Source organism: Nerophis lumbriciformis, linkage group LG20 (genome assembly GCF_033978685.3).
Source record: "Nerophis lumbriciformis linkage group LG20, RoL_Nlum_v2.1, whole genome shotgun sequence".
NCBI classification, from domain to species: Eukaryota; Metazoa; Chordata; class Actinopteri; order Syngnathiformes; family Syngnathidae; genus Nerophis; species Nerophis lumbriciformis.
In genome coordinates, this window is record NC_084567.2 from 21,570,157 (window position 1) to 21,586,296 (window position 16,140).

The window sequence follows — 16,140 nt, forward strand, 5'->3', positions numbered from 1 at the left end:
AATTAGGTTTTACTCATAATGACAGTATCACTGCCACACTCAATATGACAGTTATTTAAACATAACTCCTAAACCAACAATGCTCAAAGGCTAATAATGCCTGGACAAATGTATCTTTGTGTGTTTTACTGGAAAAAAATAATTTGTAAGGTTTGTAAAGACACAAGTTAGTTTTTTATACTCAATATAATGGTATAACTGTCAGACTTAATATGAAAGTTGTATAAACATAACTCCAAAACCAAACATGCATTATGTCTAAAAAAATGCCTGTAATATTGTATTCATGTGAGTTTTACAAAAATCAGTTGTTTTTGTAAGGTTTGCAAATACAAAATATTGTTTTTACTCACGATGACAGTATACTGTCACACTCAATATGACAGTTATTTAAACATGACTCCTAAATCACATGCAAATTGGTTAATAATGCCTGGAAAAATGTATCTTTGTGAGTTTTACTGGAAAAAAATATTTTGTAAGGTTTGTAAAGACACAAATTATTTTTTTTACTCAATATGATTGTATAACTGTCATACTATATATGAAAGTTATATAAACATAATTCCAAAACCAAACATGCCTTATGTCTAAAAATGCTTGAATTTTGAATCTATGTGAGTTTTACTAGAAGCAGGTATTTTGGTAAGGTTTACAAATACAAAATTAGGTTTTACTCATAATGACACAACTGCCACATTCCAAATGACCGTTTTATTGTAAACATAACTCCTAAACCAAACATGCTAAATGGCTAATAATGCCTGGAGAAAGGTATATTTGTAAGTTTTACTGGAAAAAAAAACATTTTGTAAGGTTTGTAAAGACACAAGTTAGTTTTTTTAACTCATAAAGAAAGTATAACTACTATATATCAAAGTTATATAAACATAACTCCAAAATTAAATATGCATTATGTCTAAAAATGCCTGTAATATTTTATATAAGTGAGTATTATCAGAATCCGTTATTTTGGTAAGGTTTACAAATACAAAAATTAAGGTTTTACTCATAATGACAATATAACTGCCACATTCAAAATGACAGTTATTTAAACATGACTCCTAAATCACATGCAAATTGGTTAATAATGCCTTGAGAAAAGTATTTTTGTGAGTTTTACTGGAAATAAATAATTTGTAAGGTTTATAAAGACACAAGTTAATTTTGTTTTTTTATTTAATATGATGGTATAACTGTAATACTAAATATGAAAGTTATATAAACATAACTCTAAAACCAAACATGCAATCCAACTAAAAATGCCTGTAATATTGAGTTTGTGTGAGTTTTACTAGAATCAAGTATTTGGGTAAGGTTTACAAATACAAAAATTAGGTTTTACTCATAATGACAGTATCACTGCCACACTCAATATGACAGTTATTTAAACATAACTCCTAAACCAACAATGCTCAAAGGCTAATAATGCCTGGACAAATGTATCTTTGTGTGTTTTACTGGAAAAAAATAATTTGTAAGGTTTGTAAAGACACAAGTTAGTTTTTTATACTCAATATAATGGTATAACTGTCAGACTTAATATGAAAGTTGTATAAACATAGCTCCAAAACCAAACATGCATTATGTCTAAAAAAATGCCTGTAATATTGTATTCATGTGAGTTTTACAAAAATCAGTTGTTTTTGTAAGGTTTGCAAATACAAAATATTGTTTTTACTCACGATGACAGTATACTGTCACACTCAATATGACAGTTATTTAAACATGACTCCTAAATCACATGCAAATTGGTTAATAATGCCTGGAAAAATGTATCTTTGTGAGTTTTACTGGAAAAAAATATTTTGTAAGGTTTGTAAAGACACAAATTATTTTTTTTACTCAATATGATTGTATAACTGTCATACTATATATGAAAGTTATATAAACATAACTCCAAAACCAAACATGCCTTATGTCTAAAAATGCTTGAATTTTAATCTGTGTGAGTTTTACTAGAAACAGGTATTTTGGTAAAGTTTACAAATACAAACATTAGGTTTTACTCATAATGACAGTATAACTGCCACATTCCAAATGACAGTTTTTTAAACATAACTCCTAAACCAAACATGCTAAATGGCTAATAATGCCTGGAGAAAGGTATATTTGTAAGTTTTACTGGAAAAAAAAACATTTTGTAAGGTTTGTAAAGACACAAGTTAGTTTTTTTAACTCATAAAGAAAGTATAACTGTCCTACTATACATCAAAGTTATATAAACATAATTCCAAAATTAAACATGCATTATGTCTAAAAATGCCTGTAATATTTTATATAAGTGAGTATTATCAGAATCTGTTTTTTTGGTAAGGTTTACAAATACAAAAATTAAGGTTTTACTCATAATGACAATATAACTGCCACATTCAAAATGACAGTTACTTAAACATGACTCCTAAATCACATGCAAATTGGTTAATAATGCCTTGAGAAAAGTATTTTTGTGAGTTTTACTGGAAATAAATAATTTGTAAGGTTTATAAAGACACAAGTTAGTTTTGTTTTGTTTTATTTAATATGATGGTATAACTGTCATACTAAATATGAAAGTTATATAAACATAACTCTAAAACCAAACATGCAATCCAACTAAAAATGCCTGTAATATTGAGTTTGTGTGAGTTTTACTAGAATCAAGTATTTGGGTAAGATTTACAAATACAAAAATTAGGTTTTACTCATAATGACAGTATCACTGCCACACTCAATATGACAGTTATTTAAACATAACTCCTAAACCAACAATGCTCAAAGGCTAATAATGCCTGGACAAATGTATCTTTGTATGTTTTACTGGAAAAAAATAATTTGTAAGGTTTGTAAAGACACAAGTTAGTTTTTTTTACTCAATATAATGGTATAACTGTCAGACTTAATATGAAAGTTGTATAAACATAACTCCAAAACCAAACATGCATTATGTCTAAAAAATGCCTGTAATATTGTATTCATGTGAGTTTTACAAAAATCAGTTGTTTTTGTAAGGTTTGCAAATACAAAATATTGTTTTTACTCACGATGACAGTATACTGTCACACTCAATATGACAGTTATTTAAACATGACTCCTAAATCACATGCAAATTGGTTAATAATGCCTGGAAAAATGTATCTTTGTGAGTTTTACTGGAAAAAAATATTTTGTAAGGTTTGTAAAGACACAAATTATTTTTTTTACTCAATATGATTGTATAACTGTCATACTAAATATGAAAGTTATATAAACATAACTCCAAAACCAAACATGCCTTATGTCTAAAAAATGCTTGAATTTTGAATCTGTGTGAGTTTTACTAGAAACAGGTATTTTGGTAAAGTTTACAAATACAAACATTAGGTTTTACTCATAATGACAGTATAACTGCCACATTCCAAATGACAGTTTTTTAAACATAACTCCTAAACCAAACATGCTAAATGGCTAATTATGCCTGGAGAAAGGTATCTTTGTGAGTTTTACTGGGAAAAAAAATATTTGTAAGGTTTATAAAGACACCAGTTAGTTTTGTTTTACTCAATTTGACAGTATAACTGTCATACTAAATGTAAAAAATATATCAACCTAACTCCAAAACCAAACATGCATTATGTCTAAAAATGCCTGTTATATTGTATCTAAGTGAGTTTAACCAGAATCAGGTATTTGGGTAAGGTTTACAAATACAAAAATTAGGTTTTACTCATAATGACAGTATAACTGCCACTTTCAATATGACAGTTATGTAATAATAACTCCTAAACCACACATGCAAAATGGTTAATAACACCTGAAAAAATAGGTTTTTTTACTCAATATGACAGTTAAACTGTCATAATAAATGTGAAAGTTAAATAAACATTACTCCAAAACCAAACATGCATTATGTCTAAAAATGCCTGTATTATTGTATCCATGTGAGTTTTACTAGACTCAGTTGTTTTTGTAAGTTTTGCAAATACAAAATACTACTTTTACTCACTATGAAAATATACGGTCACATTCAATCTGACAGTTATTTAAACATAACTCCTAAACCACACATGCAAAATGACTAATAATGCCTGGAAAAATGTATCTCTGTGAATTTTACTGGAAAAAACATTTTTTGTAATTTTTGTAAAATTACAAGTTTGTTATTTTTTCTCAATTTGACAGTATAACTGTCATACTAAATATGAAAGTTATATAAACATAACTCCAAAACCAAACATGCAATCCGTCTAAAAATGCCTGTAATATTGAATCTATGTGAGTTTTACCAAAATCAGGTATTTTGGTAGGGTTTACAAAAACAAAAATTAGGTTTTACTCATAATGACAATATAACTGCCACATTCAAAATGACAGTTATTTAAACATAATTCCTAAACCAAACATGCTAAATGGCTAATAATGACTGGAGAAATGTATCTTTGTGAGTTTTACTTGAAAAACATTTTTTTTGTAAGGTTTGTAAAGACACAAGTTAGTTCTTTTTACTCAATATGACAGTATAACTGTCATACTAAATATGAAAGTTATATAAACATAATTTCAAAACCAAACATGCAATATATCTAAAAATGCCTGTAATATTGTATCTATGTGAGTTTTACTAGAATCAGTCAATCAGGTATTTTGGTAAGGTTTACAAATACAAAAATTAAGTTTTACTCATAATGACAGTATAACTGCCACACGCAATATGACAGTTATTTAAACATAACTCCTAAACCACAAATGCTAAATGGCTATTAATGCCTGGACAAATGTGCCTTTGTGAGTTTTACTGTAAAACATAAATAATTTGTAATGTTTGTAAAGACACAAGTTAGTTGTTTTTTTACTCCATATGACAGTATTACTGTCATACTAAATGTAAAAGTTATATAAACATAACTCTAAAACCAAACATGCATTATGTCTAAAAATGCTTGAATTTTGAATCCATGTGACTTTTACTAGAAACAGGTATTTTGGTAAGGTTTACAAATACAGAAAATAGGTTTTACTTTTGGAACGTTTGTAAAGATACAAATTAGTTTTGTTTTACTCAATATGACATTATAACTGCCACATTCAAAATGACAATTATATAAGCATAACTCCAAAACCAAACATGCATTATGTCTAAAAATGCATGTAATATTGAATCTATGTGAGTATGACCAGAATCAGGTATTTTGGTAAGGTTTACAATAAAAAAAAGTAGGTTTTACTCATAATGACAGTATAACTGCCACATTCAAAGTGACAGTTATTTAAACATAACTCCTAAACCAAACATGCTAAATGGCTAATACTGCCGGGAGAAAGGTATCTTTGTGAGTTTTACTGGAAAAAAACAATATTTTGTAAGGTTTGTAAAGACACAAGTTAGTTTTTTTATTCAATATGTTTGTATAACTGTCAAAATAAATGTAAAAGTTATATAAACTTAACTCCAAAACCAAACATGCAATCTGTCTAAAAATGCCTGTAATATTGAATATATGTGAGTTTTACTAGAATCAGGTATTTTGTCAAGATTAACAAATACAAAAATTAGGTTTTACTCACTATGACAGTAATGACATTTTAACTGCCACGTTCAAAATGACAGTTATTTAAACATAACTCCTAAACCAAACATGCTAAATGGCTAATAATGACTGGAGAAATGCATTTTGTGAGTTTTACTGGAAAAAAAAACATTTGTGTAAGGTTTGTAAAGACACAAGTTAGTTGTTTTTTACTCCATATGACAGTATAACTGTCATACTAAATGTAAAATGTATATAAACATAACTCCAAAACCAAACATGCATTATGTCTAAACATGCCTGTAACATTGTATCCATGTGAGTTTTACTAGAATCAGTTGTTTTTTAAGGTTTGCAAATAAAACATATTGGTTTTACTCACTATGACAGTATGCTGTCACATTAAACCTGACAGTTATTTAAACATAACTCCTAAACCACACATACAAAATGACTAATAATGCCTGTAGAAATGTATCTTTGTGAGTTTTACTGAAAAAAAAAATATTTTGTAAGGTTTTTAAAGACACAAGTTAGGTTTTTTTACGCAATATGACAGTCTTACTGTTATACTAAATATGAAAGTTATTTAAACATAACTCCTAAACCACACATGCTAAATGGCTAATAATGCCTGGAGAAATGTGCCTTTGTGAGTTTTACTAATTTTTTTTTTTTTTTGTAAGGTTTGTTAAGACACAAGTTCTTTTTTTTACTCAATATGACATTATAACTGTCATACTAAATGTAAAAGTTATATAAACATAACTCCAAAACCAAACATGCATTATATCTAAAAATGCCTGTAATATTGTATCCATGTGAGTTTTACAAGAATCAGTTGTTATTGTAAGGTTTGCAAATACAAAATATTGGACAGTATACTGCTGTCATATTGAGTAAAAAAAAAAACTAAATTGTTTTATAACAAACCTTACAAAATATTTTTTTCCAGAAAATTTCACAGAGATACATTTCTCCAGGCATTATTAGTCATTTTGAATGTGTGGTTTAGGAGTTATGTTTAAATAACTGTCAGATCGATTTTGACAGTATACTGTCATAGTGAGTAAAACCAACGTTTTGTATTTGCAAAACTTACAAAAACAACTGATCCTAGTAAAACTCACATGGATACATCATTTCTGGCATTTTTAGACATAATGCATGTTTGGTTTTGGAGTTATGTTTATATAACTTTTACATTTAGTATGACAGTTATACTGTTTTTCTTTAGTTAAATAAACTAACTTGTGTCTTTACAAACCTTACAAAAAAAAATTTTTTCCAGTGAAACTCACAAAGATACATTTCTTCAGACATTATTAGCCATTTAGCATGTTTGGTTTAGGAGTTATGTTTAACAAACTGTCATTTTGAATGTGGCAGTTATCCGTCATTATGAGAAAAACCTAATTTTTGTATTTGTAATCCTTACCAAAATACCTGATTCTTGTAAAAATCACATGGATTCAATATTACAGCCATTTTTTTATGAATTGCGTGTTTGGTTTTGGAGTTATGTTTATATAACTTTCATATTTAGTATGACAGTTATACCACCATTTTGAGTAAAAGAAACTAATTTGTATCTTTACAAACCTTACAAAATATCTATTTTTTTTCCATTAAAATTCACAAAGATACATTTCTCCGGGCATTATTAGCCATTTAGCATGTTTGGTATAGGAGTTATGTTTAAAAAAACTGTCATTTTGAATGTGGAAGTTATCCGTCATTATGAGTAAAACCTAAATTCTGTATTTGTAAACCTTACCAAAATACCCGATTCTGATAAAACTCACATATATTCAAAATTACAGGCATTTTTAGACAGATTGCATGTTTGGTTTTGGAGGTATGTTTGTATAACTTTCATATATAGTATGACAGCTATACTGTTAAATTGAGTAAAAAAACTAATTTGTGTCTTTAGAAACCTTTCAAAATATTTTGTTTCCAGTAATCTCACAAAAGTACATTTCTCCAGGCATTTTGCATGTGTGGTTTAGGAGTTATGTTTACATAACTGTCATATTGAATGTGGCAGTTATACTGTCATTTTGAGTAAAACCAATATTTTGTATTTGCAAACCTTAAAAAATACCTGATTCTAGTTAAACTCACATGGATGCAATATTACAAGCATTTTTAGACATAATGTATTTTTGCTTTTGGAGTTATGTTTATACATTTTTTACATTAAGTATGACAGTTATACTGTCATATTGAGTAAAAAAAACTAACTTGTGTCTTTGCAAACCTTACAAAATATTTTTTTTTTTCAGTAAAACTCAAAAACATACATTTCTCCAGGCATTATTAACCATTTTGCATGTGTGGTTTAGGAGTTGCCCTGCGATGAGGTGGCGACTTGTCCAGGGTGTACCCCGCCTTCCGCCCGATTGTAGCTGAGATAGGCTCCGGCGCCCCCCGCGACCCCAAAGGGAATAAGCGGTAGAAAATGAATGGATGGATGGATGGGTTTAGGAGTTATGTTTACATAACTGTCATATTGAATGTGGCAGATATACTGTCATTATGAGTAAAACCAATATTTTGTATTTGCAAACCTTAAAAAATACCTGATTCTAGTAAAACTCACATGGATGCAATATTACAGGCATTTTTAGACATAATACATGTTTTGTTTTGGAGTTATGTTTATAGAACTTTAATATTTAGTATGACAGTTATACTGTCATATTGAGTAAAACTAACTTTTGTCTTTAAAAACCTTACAAAATATATATTTTTGTTTCCCAGTAAAACTCACAAATATACATTTCTCCAGGCATTATTAGCCATTTTGCATGTGTGGTTTAGGAGTTATGTTTAAATAACTGTCATATTGAATGTTGCAGTTATACTGTCATTATGAGTAAAACTTAATTTTTGTAAATGTAAACCTTACCAAATTACATGATTCTGGTAAAACTCACATTGATGCAATATTACAGGAATTTGTAGACATACTGCATGTTTGGTTTTGGAGTTATGTCTTGACCAAGCCCTCGATTTCCCAAGTTACCATCCCGATGATGCGGTTAAGAGGAAGGATGGTCTCAGGAGTGGATTTAATGGTGGGTTCCTCCGAGAAGATCTGAGAAAGAGCGTCCGCCTTGCCGTTATGTAGGTGAGGGTATAGTTAAATCGACAGAAAAATTTTGCCCAGCGAACTTGCCTGTCATTCAGTCTTTTAGCGGATCGGATGTGTATGAGATTGCGATGGTCGGTCAGGACCAGGAACGGATGCTTGGCCCCCTCCAGCCAGTGTCTCCATTCAACCAGTGCATCATGGACTGCCAACAGTTCTCGGTTCCCTGCATCGTAGTTCCTCTCGGCTGGAGAGAGGCGTCTAGAAAAAAATGCACACGGGTGCAACACATTATTTCCACTGGAACGTTGGGACAAGACTGCCCCAATCCCAGAGTCAGAAGCGTCCACTTCAACCGTGAACGGCACGTCCGGGTCAGAGTGTACGAGAACGGGAGCGGAACTGAAGCTCCTCTTGAGACTCTGGAACGCCACGTCTGCCTCCTTGTTCCAAACAAAAGCAGTAAGTGTAGATGTAAGTGCGTGGAGAGGTGCAGCTACCTTACTGAAGTTGAGTATGAATCGACGGTAAAATCAAGCAAAGCCTAGGAATCTCCTCAGTTCAGTACGAGAGGTTGGTTGAGGCCACTCCACCACTGCCTTGACCTTCTTGGGGTCGGCTCGGATTTTACCCCTTTTGATGATGTGGCCCAGGAAGTTTACTGAAGAAGAATGGAACTCACATTTCTCTGCCTTGATCAACAAGCGGTTCTCGAGGAGGCGCTGTAGAACCAGACGGACGTGCTGATGTTCCTGCCTGTTGTGAGAGAAGATCAGAATATCGTCCAGGTAAACAACCACAAATTTCTCGAGCATGTCTCTTAAAACGTCATTGACCAGAGCTTGGAAGACGGCTGGGGAGTTGGTCAGGCCGAAGGGCATGACCCGATACTCGAAATGGCCTAGGTATGTGTTGAAAGCTGTCTTCCACTCGTCCCTCTTCCTAATCCGGACGAGATGGTAAGCATCGCGGAGGTCAAGTTTGGTGAAGACTGTTGCAGGAGCCAGAGGTTCGAAGGAGGAGCTCATGAGTGGAAGAGGATACCTGTTCTTGACTGTGATGGCGTTGAGTCTTCGGTAATCGATGCAAGGGCGTAGGGAGCCATCCTTCTTGCCGACAAAGAAAAATCCAGCGGCTACTGGTGATTTGGAGGGAGTGATGATTCCTGATGCGAGTGAGTCCGTGATATAGTCAGACATGGCCTTCTTCTCCGGTACGGACAGGTTGTACAGTCGGCTAGAAGGGAGTACTGCGTCGGGTACGAGATCGATGGCACAGTCGTAAGGTCCGTGCGGGGGTAGGGATAGTGCCCGGGCTTTACTGAATACGGCTGCAAGGTCATGGTAGACAGCAGGAACCCCAGATAGGTCGGACGGGGATGACTCGGGCTTGGGGTTCTCCGAGACGGGGGCTGCTGCCTTGAGGCAGTTAGCATGGCATGCTGGGCTTTAGGCCAAGATTCTCCCTGAAACCCAGGAAATATGGGGGTCGTGCTGGCAAAGCCATGCACGGTCGAGGACAAAAAGCTGATTTTTTCCGTGTGGTTGCCCGACAGGGTTAGTGTGACCAGTGCTGTACGGTGGGTGATAGGTCTCAAGGGGTGTCCATCCAACGCCTGAGCTGGTAAGGACTTCTCCAGGGGCAGAAGTTCAATCCCGGCTTGACAGGCAAAATCATGGTCCAGGAAGCTCTCATCTGCACCTGAGTCCAAATATGCTCCCACCCTCAGACCGTTTGACTCCCAAGATAAAGTAGCAGGGAAGAGACTGCCAGGGTCACTGCAACCCTGGGGAAAAGGTGGTATGGCTCACTAGTACTCCCCTTACTAGTGAGCCTGATCTTTTGGTCGTGTGGGGCAGGTCTGGATCATGTGACCCGCACAACCACAGTAGAGGCAGAGGCGCTGCCGGAATCTCCTGTCCCGTTCCTCCGTGGCAAGTCGAGTGCTGCCCAACTGCATGGGTTCCACCCTACTGGAAGGTGCGGGAAAAAACCCAGACTGGTCTACCAAGGGGGCGCCTTCAGCCCGATATCTGGGAGCAGTAGGGGAATAGGACGCGGTCCGATTCTCCCACGCCGGCCGTCTGGTCCTCTCGCGGGCTGCGAGTCTTCGTTCCGCTGCCCGTTCCTTTAGCCTCTGGTCCATGAGCAGGGCCAACTGGATAAGGTCATGGTAGGTGGCCGGGCGGTCTCGCAACAATCCGTCCTTGATTTTGTCGGAGAGGCCCCGACGATAGGCGCTCAACAAGGCCTTATTATCCCACCCGCTGTCAGCGGCCAAGGTTCGGAACTCGAGGGTGTAGCCGAGAACCTTGCTGGAGGGAGTGAGGACGTGAGGCGGCGTCTCCTCCATCCGTGGGGTGATCAAAAACTGCCTGGAACTTAGAGCATAACGCGGCAAAATTTGTGCTGAGGCCAATGTTGTGGTCAACTGCTGCCGTGGCCCACTGAAGGGCCCTTCTTGTCAATAATGAAAAAATAAAGGCTATCTTGGCCCCGTCATATTTAGTATGACAGTTATACCGTCATATTGAGTAAATAAAAACTACCTTGTGTCTTTGCAAACCTTACAAAAGATCATTATTCTAGTAAAACTAACAAAAGATACATTTCTCCAGGTTTATTAGCCATTTTGCATGTGTCGTTTAGGAGTTATGTTTAAATAACTGTCAGATTGAATGTGACAGTATACTGTGATAGTGAGTAAAAGCAATATTTTGTGTTTGCAAACCTTACAATAACAACTGTTTCCAGTAAAACTCACATGGATACAATATTACAGGCATTTTTAGACATAATGCAGTTTTGGTTTTGGAGTTATGTTTATATAACTTTTTAATGGCTAATAATGCCTGGAGAAATGTATCTTTGTGAGTTTTACTGGAAAAAAATAATTTTTTAGGTTTATAAAGACACAAGTTAGTTTTTTTTACTCAATATAATGGCATAATTGTCATACTAATTATAAATGGGTTGTACTTGTATAGCGCTTTTCTGCCTTCAAGGTACTCAAAGCGCTTTGACACTACTTCCACATCTACCCATTCACACACACATTCACACACTGATGGAGGGAGCTGCCATGCAATGCGCTAACCAGCAGCCATCAGGAGCAAGGGTGAAGTGTCTTGCTCAGGACACAATGGACATGACGAGGTTGGTACTAGGTGGGGATTGAACCAGGGACCCTCGGGTCGCGCACGGCCATTCTTCCACTGCGCCACGCCGTCCCAATATGAAAGTTATATAAACATAACTCCAAAACCAAACATGCATTATGTCTAAAAATGCCTGTAATATTGTATGTATGTGAGTTTTACCAGAATCAGGTATTTTGGTAAGGTTTACAAATACAAAATCTAGGTTTTACTCACTATGACAGTAAACTGTCACATTCAATCTGACAGTTATTTAAACATACTGTAACTCCTAAACCACACATGCAAAATGGCTAATAATGCCTGGATAAATGTATCTTTGTGAGTTTTCTTGGAAAAAAAAAAATTTTGTAAGGTTTGTCAAGACACAAGTTAGTTTTTTTTTACTCAATATGATTGTATAACTGTCATACTAAATATGAACGTTGTATAAACATAACCCTAAAACCAAACATGCATTATGTATTAAAATGCCTGTACAATTGTTTAAATGTGAGTTTTACCAGAATCATGTATTTTGGTAAGGTTTACAAATACAAAAATTAGGTTTTACTCATAATGACAGTATAACTGCCACATTTAATATGACAGTTATGTAAACATAACTCCTAAACCACACATGCAAAATGGCTAATAATGCATGGAGAAATGTATTTTTGTGAGTTTAACTGGGAAACAAAATATTTTGTAAGGTTTGTAATGACACAAGTTACTTTTTTTTAACTCAATAAAACAGTATAACTGTCATACTAAATTTGAAAGTTGTATAAACATAACTCCAAAACCAAACATGCATTAGTCTAAAAATGCATGTAAAATTGTATCCATGTGAGTTTTACTAGAAACAGTTGTTTTTGTAAGGTTTGCAAATACAAAATATTGGCTTTACTCACTATGACAGTATACTGTCACATTAAATCTGACAGTTATTTAAACATAATTCATAAACGACACATGCAAAATGGCTAATAAACCTGGAGAAATGTATCTTTGTTAGTTTTACTAGAATATTGATCTTTTGTAAGGTTTGCAAAAACACAAGTTAGTTTTTTTTACTCAATATGACGGTATAACTGTCATACTAAAACCCGAAAACCAAACATTCAATCCGTATAAAAATGGCTGTAATATTGAATCTATGTGAGTTTTACTAGAGTCAGGTTATTTGGTAAGGTTTACAAATACAAAAAATAGGTTTTACTTATAATGACAGTATAACTGCCACACTCAATATGACAGTTATTTAATTATAACTCCTAAAACAAATGGCTAATAATGCCTGGAGAAATGTATCTTTGTGAGTTTTACTGGAGAAAAAAAATATTTGTAATGTTTGTAAAGACACTAGTTAGTTTGAGTGCCAAGCAGGGAGGTAATGGGTCCCATTTTTTTATAGTCTTTGGTATGACTCGGCCGGGATTTGAACTCACAACCTACCGATCTCAGGGCGGACACTCTAACCACTAGGCCACTGAGTAGGTAATGTAAAAGTTATATAAACTTAACTCCAAAACCAAACATGCATTATGTCTAAAAATTTCTGTAATATTGTATCTATGTGAGTTTTACCAGAATCAGGTATTTTGGTAAGGTTTACAAATACAAAAATAAGGTTTTACTCACTATGACAGTATACTGTGACATTCAATCTGACAGTTATTTAATTTTAACGTCTAAACCACACATGCAAAATGGCTAATAATGCCTGGAAAAATGTATCTTTGTAAGTTTTACTGGAAATTTTGTAAGGTTTGTAAAGACACAAGTTAGTTTTTTTTTACTCAATATGACATTATAACTGTCATACTAAATGTAAAAGTTATATAAACATAACTCGAAAACCAAACATGCATTATATCTAAAAATGCCTGTAATATTGTTTCCATGTGAGTTTTACTAGAATCAGTTGTTTTTGTAAGGTTTGCAAATACAAAATATTGGTTTTACTCACTATGACAGTTTACTGCTGTCATATTGAGTAAAAAAAACCTAACTTGTGTTTTTACAAACCTTACAAAATATTTGTTTCCAGAAAAATTCACACAGATATATTTCTCAAGGCATTATTAGTCATTTTGAATGTTTGGTTTAGGGGTTATGTTTAAAAAACTGTCATTTTAAATGTGGCAGTAATCCGTCATTATGAGTAAAACTTCTGTATTTGTAATCCTTACCAAAATACCTGATTCTGGTAAAAATCAAATAGATTCAATATTACACACATTTTTAGACGGATTGCAAGTTTGGTTTTGGAGTTATATTTATATAACTTTTTATATTTAGTATGACAGTTATACTGTCATATTAAGTAAAAAAAAGACAAATTTGTGTCTTTACAAACCTTACAAAATATTTTTTTTCCAGTAAAACTCACAAAGATACATTTCTCCAGGCATTATAAGCCTTTTTGCATATTTGGTTTAGGTTTTATGTTTACATAACCGTCATATTGAGTTTGGCAGTTATACTGTCATTATGAGTAAAACCTAATTTTTGTATTTGTAAACCTTACCAAAATACCTGATTCTAGTAAAACTCACATAAATTCAATATAACAGGCATTTTAGACGGATTGCATGTTTGGTTTTGGAGTTATGTTTATATAACTTTCATATTTAGTATGACAGTTATAATGTCATATTAATTTAAAATAAATTAATTGTGTCTTTAAAAACCTTACAAAATATTGTTTTCCAGTAAAACTCACAAAGATACATTTCTCCAGGCAATATTAACCAATTTGCATGTGATTTAGGAGTTATGTTTAAATAACTGTCATATTGTGTGTGACAGTATACTGTCATCGTGAGTAAAAACAATATTTTGTATTGGCAAACCTTACAAAAACAACTGATTCTATTAAAATTCACATGGATACAATATTACAGGCATTTTTAGACATAATGCATGTTTGGTTTTGGAGTTATATTTATGTAACTTTTACATTTAGTATGACAGTTATACTGTCATATTGAGTAAAAAAAAATAACTTGTGTCTTTACAAACCTTACAAAATATTTTTTTTCCCAGTAAAACTCACAAAGATACATTTTTCCAGGCATTATTAGCAATTGTGCATGTGTGGTTTTACATCGAGAGGAGCCAGATGAGGTGGTTCGGGCATCTGGTCAGGATGCCACCCGAACGCCTCCTTAGGGAGGTGTTTAGGGCACGTCCGACCGGTAGAAGGCCGCGGGGAAGACCCAGGACACGTTGGGAAGACTATGTCTCCCGGCTGGCCTGGGAACGCCTCGGGGTCCCACAGGAAGAGCTGGACGAAGTGGCTGGGGAGAGGGAAGTCTGGGCTTCCCTGCTTAGGCTGCTGCCCCCGCGACCCGACCTCGGATAAGCGGAAGAAGATGGATGGATGGATGGTTTAGGAGTTAATTAACTGTCATATTGAGTGTGGCAGTTATACTGTCATTATGAGTAAAACCTATTTTTTGTATTTGTAAACCTTACCAAAATAACTGATTCTGATAAAACTCACATAGATTCAATATTACTGGCAGTTTAAGACAGATTGCAAGTTTGGTTTAGGAGTTTGTTTTTGGAATTATGATTTTATAACTTTCATATTTAGTATGACAGTTATATCATCATATTGAGTAAAAAAAAAAAAGTTGTCTTTACAAACCTTACAAACTATTTTTTTCTAGTAAAACTTACAAAGATACATTTTTCCAGGCAGTATTAGCCATTTTGCATGTGTGGTTTAAGAGTTTTGTTAAAATAACTGTCATATCAAATGTTGCAGTTATACTGTCATTATGAGTAAAACCCAAGTTTTGTATTTGTAAACCTTACAAAAAAAAATATCTGATTCTGGTAAAAACCACATAGATGCAATATTACAGGAATTTTTAGACATAAAGTATGTTTGGTTTTGGAGTTATGTTTATATAACTTTCATATTTAGTATGACAGTTATACCATCATATTGAGTAAAAAAAAAAATTGTATCTTTACAAACCTTCTAAAATATTGTTTTCCAGTAAAATTCACAAATATACATTTCTCTAGGCATTATTAGTCATTTTGCATTTGTTTTTTAGGAGTTATGTTTAAATAACTGTCATATCAAGTGTGGCAATTATACTGTCACAATGAGTAAAACCAAATTTTTGTATTTGTAAACCTTACCAAAATACCAGATTCTGATAAAACTCACAAATAATAAATATTACAGACATTTTTAGACGGATTGCATGTTTGGTTTTGGAGTTATGTTTATAAAACGTTCATATATAGTATGACAGCTAAACTGTTAAATTGAGTAAAAAAAATCAAACTTGTGTCTTTACAAACCTTACAAAATATTTTTTTCCAGTAAAATTCACAAAGATACATTCCTCTAGGCATTATTAGCCATTTTGTCGGATTGATTGTGACAGTATAC